Consider the following 6,000-nt stretch of genomic DNA (forward strand, 5'->3'; position numbering starts at 1 on the left):
ACATAAGGAATCATGTAGTAACCAAAAGTGTTAAACTAATACAAATGTATTTTATATTTATCCACCCTTTGCCTTGGACAGCTTTGCACACTTTTGGCATTCTCTCAACCAGCTTCATGAGGAATGCATTTTAATTACCAGGTGTGCCTGGTTAAAAGTTCAATTGTGGAATTTCATTCATTCTTAATGCGTTGCGTTGTGACAAGGTAGGGGTGGTATACATAAGTTAGCCCTATTTGTTAAAAGACAAAGTCCATATTATGGCAAGAACAACTCAAATAAGCAAAGAGAAACGACATTCTGTAACCAATCCCTCTTCATATCAGGGCTGATTGGAAAAAGCTGTTCAAAAGAGGACATTGTATTATCATTTCTTTGTACTCCCCGATGAAGGCCATGCAGCCGAATGGGGTCGTGTGATTGTGGAGGCCAGGTCATCTGATGCAGCACTCTATCACTCTCCTTCTTGGTCAAATAGCCCTTAGACAAGCCTGAAGGTGTGTTGGGTCATTGTCCTGTTGAAAAACAAATGATAGTCCCACTAAGTGCAAACCAGAAAGGATGGCGGTATCGCTGCAGAATGCTGTGCTAGCCATGCTGGTTAAGTGTGCCTTCTAAATAAATCACTGACAGTGTCACCCGCAACGCATCCCCACACCTTCTCCTCCATGCTTCACGTTGGGAACCACACATGCGGAGATCATCCATTCACCTACTCTGCGTCTCACAAAGACACAGTGGTTGGAACCAAAACTCTCTAATTTGGAATTGCCAGACCAAAGGACAGATTTACACCGGTCTAATGTCTATTTCCCGTGTTTCTTGGCCCAAGCAAGTCTCTTCTTATTGGTGTCCTTTAGTAGTGGTTTCTTTGCTGCAATTTGAACACGAAGGCCTGATTCACATGATGTTGGGATGTGTCTGTTTCTTGAACTCTGAAGCATTTATTTGGGCTGCAATTTCTGAGGTTGGTAACTCTAATGAACTTATTTTCTGCAGCAGAGGTAACTCTGGGTCTTCCTCTCCTGTGGCGGTCCTCATGAGAGCCAGTTTCATCATAGTGCTTGATGGTTTTTGCAACTGCACTTGAAGAAACTTTCAAAGTTCTTGAAATGTTCCGTATTGACTGACATTAATGTCTTAAAGTAATGATGGACTGTTGTTTCTCTTTGCTTATTTGAGCTGTTCTTGCCATAATATTTAACCAAATGGGGCTATCTACTGTATACCCCCCTACCTTGTCACAACACAACTAATGCTCAAACACATTAAGAATGAAAGAAAGCTGGTTGAGAGAATGCCAAGAGTGTGCAAAGCTGTCATCAAGGCAAAGGGTGGCTACTTTGAAGAATCTCAAATATATAATATATTTTGGTTTGTTCTAACACTTTTTGGGTTACTACATAATTCCATATGTGTTGTTACATAGTTTTGATGTCTTCACTATTATTTTACAATGTGGAAAATAGTCTTGAATGAGTAGGTGTGTCCAAACTTTTGAGTGGAACTGTATATACACTGCTCAAAAAAATAAAGGGAACAATAAAATAACACATCCTAGATCTGAATTAATGAAATTTTCTTATTAAATACTTTTTTCTTTAAATAGTTGAATGTGCTGACAACAAAATCACACAAAAATTATCAATGGAAATCAAATGTATCAACCCATGGAGGTCTGGATTTGGAGTCACACTCAAAATTAAAGTGGAAAACCACACTACAGGCTGATCCAACTTTGATGTAATGTCCTTAAAACAAGTCAAAATGAGGCTCAGTAGTGTGTGTGGCCTCCACGTGATGACCTCCCTACAACGCCTGGGCATGCTCCTGATGAAGTGGCGGATGGTCTCCTGAGTGATCTCCTCCCAGACCTGGACTAAAGCATCCGCCAACTCCTGGACAGTCTGTGGTGCAACGTCGCATTGGTGGATGGAGCGAGACATGATGTCCCAGATGTGCTCAATTGGATTCAGGTCTGGGGAACGGGAGGGCCAATCCATAGCATCAATGCCTTCCTCTTGCAGAACTGCTGAGACACTCCAGCCACATGAGGTCTAGCATTGTCTTGCATTATGAGGAACCCAGGGCCAACCGCACCAGCATATGGTCTCACAAGGGGTCTGAGGATCTCATCTCAGTACCTAATGGCAGTCAGGCTACCTCTGGCGAGCACATGGAGGGCTGTGCGGCCCCCCAAAGAAATGCCACCCCACACCATGACTGACCCACCGCCAAACCGGTCATGCTGGAGGATGTTGCAGGCAGCAGAACGTTCTCCACGGCGTCTCCAGACTGTCACGTCTGTCACATGTGCTCAGTGTGAACCTGCTTTCATCTGTGAAAAGCACAGGACGCCAGTGGCGAATTTGCCAATCTTGGTGTTCTCTGGCAAATGCCAAACATCCTGCACGGTGTTGGGCTGTAAGCACAACCCCCACCTGTGGACGTCAGGCCCTCATACCACCCTCATGGAGTCTGTTTCTGACCATTTGAGCAGACACAGGCACATGTGTCTGGAGGTCATTTTGCAGGGCTCTGGCAGTGCTCCTCCTGCTCCTCATTGCACAAAGGTGGAGGTAGCGGTGCTGCTGCTGGGTTGTTGCCATCCTATGGCCTCCTCCACGTCTCCTGATGTACTGGCCTGTCTCCTGGTAGCGCCTCCATGCTCTGGACACTACGCTGACAGACACAGCAAACCTTCTTGCCACAGCTCGCCTTGATGTGCCATCCTGGATGAGCTGCACTACCTGAGCCACTTGTGTGGGTTGTAGACTCCGTCTCATGCCACCACTAGAGTGAAAGCACCGCCAGCATTCAAAAGTGACCAAAACATCAGCCAGGAAGCATAGGAACTAAGAAGTGGTCTGTGGTCACCACCTGCTGAACCACTCCTTTATTGGGGGTGTCTTGCTAATTGCCTAGAATTTCCACCTGTTGTCTATTCCATTTGCACAACAGCATGTGAAATGTATTGTTAATCAGTGTTGCTTCCTAAGTGGACAGTTTGATTTCACAGAAGTGTGATTGACTTGGAGTTACGTTGTGTTATTTAAGTGTTCCCTTTATTTTTTTGAGCAGTGTATATATACTGAACAAAAATATAAACGTAACATTTAAAGTGTTGGTCCCATGTTTCATGAGCTGAAATAAAAGGTCCCAGAAATGTTCCATACGCACATTTCTCTAAAATGTTGTGCACAAGATAATTTACATCCCTGTTAGGTGAGCATTTTTTCATCCACCTGACAGGTGTGGCATATCAAGAAGCTGATTAAACAGCATTACACAGGTGCACCTTCTTCTGGGGACAATATCAGGCCTCTGTCAAATGTTGTCACACAACACAATGCCACAGATGTCTCAAGTTTTGAGAAAGTTTGCAATTGGCATGCTGACTGCAGGAATGTCCACCAGAGGTGTTGCCAGAGAATTTAATTTGAATTTCTCTATCATAAGCCGCCTCCAATTTGGCAGTACGTTCAACCGTCCTCACAATCGCAGACCTTGATAACCACGCCAGCCCAGGCACTCTATATTCAGCTTCTTCACCTGCGGGATGGTCTGAGACGAGTCACCCAGACAGCTGATGAATCGGTGGGTTTGCACAACCTAAGAATTTTGGCACAAACTGTCCAAAACCATCTGTGTGCTCATTGTCCTCACCAGGGTCTTAACCTGACTGCAGTTCGGCCTCAAAACTGACTTCAGTGGGCAAATAGTCATCTTCAATGGCCACTGGCACGCTGGAGAAGTGTGCTCTTCACAGATGAAGTCGAGTATCAACTGTACCGTGCAGGTGGCAGACTTCATGTATTGCGTTAAGTGGGCGAGTGGTTTGCTGATGTCAACGTTGCAAAGAGCGTGCCCCTGGTGCAGTGGGGTTATGGTATGGGCAACTTGAATGCACAGAGATAACGTGACGAGATCCTGAGGCCCATTGTCGTGCCATTTCTGCCGCCATCACCTAATTTTTCAGCATGATAATGCACAGCCCCATGTCGTCAGGATCTGTACACAATTCATGGAAGCTGAAAATGTCCTAGTGCTTCAATGGCCTGCATACTCACCAGACATGTCAACCCTTGAGCATGTTTAGAATGCTCTGGATCTATGTGTGCGACAGCATGTTCCAGTTCCCGCCAATATCCAGCAACTTCACACAGCAGAAGAAGAGCGGGACAGCATTCTACAGGCCACAATCAACAGCCTGATCAACTCTATGCGAATGAGATGTGTCACGCTCCATGAGGCAAATGGTGGTCCCACCAGATACTGACTGGTTATCTGATGCACGCCCCTACCTTTCTGTAGGGTCATGCATCAGATTTCTGTGACCAACAGATTAATATCTGTATTCCCAGTCGTGAAAGCCATAGATTAGGGCCTAATGAATATATTTCAATTGACTGATTTCCTTATAACTGTAACTGTATGAACTGTAACTCAGTAACATCTTTGAAATTGTTACATTTATATTTTTGTTCATATATCCACACTCAGAGCCTTGTGGGGATAGTTACATATGTTGATTACTCTGAGACGCAACAAGGCTGACACTAGGTGGTCTTTGAGACAAACTGCAACCTAATATAGTTGTGTGGCGACAACACAGCTTCAGGCCTGTGTTGGTAGTAGCACTAGCACCTCATACAGGGTGTCTCAAGAAAGACCTGCCAGGAGTCTGCAATGCAGCCATCCTCCGCAAACTGGATGTGCTAAATGTCCTCACATGTTTGAGTAGCACCATTTAATACAATAGGGGTGGCAGGTAGCCTAGTGGTTAGAGCGTTGGACTAGTAACCAAAAGGTTGCTAGATCGAATCCCCGAGCTGACAAGGTAAACATATGTCTTTCTGCCCCTGAACAAGGCAGTTAACCCACTGTTCCTAGGTTGAAAAAAGAATTTGTTCTTAACTGACATTCCTAGTAAAATGATTTAGTTCACCTGCTTTTATCCTTAGCTTTATCTTACCAGATGGTAGATATTCCCACTAGGACTTGTACATCAGTATACAGTATTTCTTAGATCAGGGATATTCAACCGAGGGGCCACGGTCCCCTAGGGGTCTGTGGTGGCACTGCATGGGAAAGAAATATATATATATTTACACTGAACAAAAATATACCGAGTACCGAGTCAATGTGCGGGGATACATGTTAGTCAAGGTAATTTGTACATGTACGTAGGGGTAAAGTGACTATGCATAGATAATAAACAGAGAGTAGCAGCAGTGAAAAAACAATGGGGGGTGTCATTGCAAATAGTCCGGATGGCCATTTGATTAATTGTTCAGCAGTCTTATGGCTTGGGGGTAGAAGCTGTTAAGTAGCCTTTTGGACCTAGAATTGACACTGGTTCCCGCTTGCTGTGCGGTAGCAGAGAGAAAAGTCTATGACTTGGGTGACTGGACTCAATGCCAATTTTTTGGGCCTTTCTCTGACACCATCTAGTATATACAGTGCCTTGCGAAAGTATTCGGCCCCCTTGAACTTTGCGACCTTTTGCCACATTTCAGGCTTCAAACATAAAGATATAAAACTGTATTTTTTTGTGAAGAATCAACAACAAGTGGGTCACAATCATGAAGTGGAACGACATTTATTGGATATTTCAAACTTTTTTAACAAATCAAAAACTGAAAAATTGGGCGTGCAAAATTATTCAGCCCCTTTACTTTCAGTGCAGCAAACTCTCTCCAGAAGTTCAGTGAGGATCTCTGAATGATCCAATGTTGACCTAAATGACTAATGATGATAAATACAATCCACCTGTGTGTAATCAAGTCTCCGTATAAATGCAGCTGCACTGTGATAGTCTCAGAGGTCCGTTAAAAGCGCAGAGAGCATCATGAAGAACAAGGAACACACCAGGCAGGTCAGAGATACTGTTGTGAAGAAGTTTAAAGCCGGATTTGGATACAAAAAGATTTCCCAAGCTTTAAACATCCCAAGGAGCACTGTGCAAGCGATAATATTGAAATGGCAGGAGTATCAGAC

The sequence above is a fragment of the Oncorhynchus mykiss genome, chromosome 14, assembly GCF_013265735.2.
Source record: "Oncorhynchus mykiss isolate Arlee chromosome 14, USDA_OmykA_1.1, whole genome shotgun sequence".
In the NCBI taxonomy this organism is placed as follows: Eukaryota; Metazoa; Chordata; class Actinopteri; order Salmoniformes; family Salmonidae; genus Oncorhynchus; species Oncorhynchus mykiss.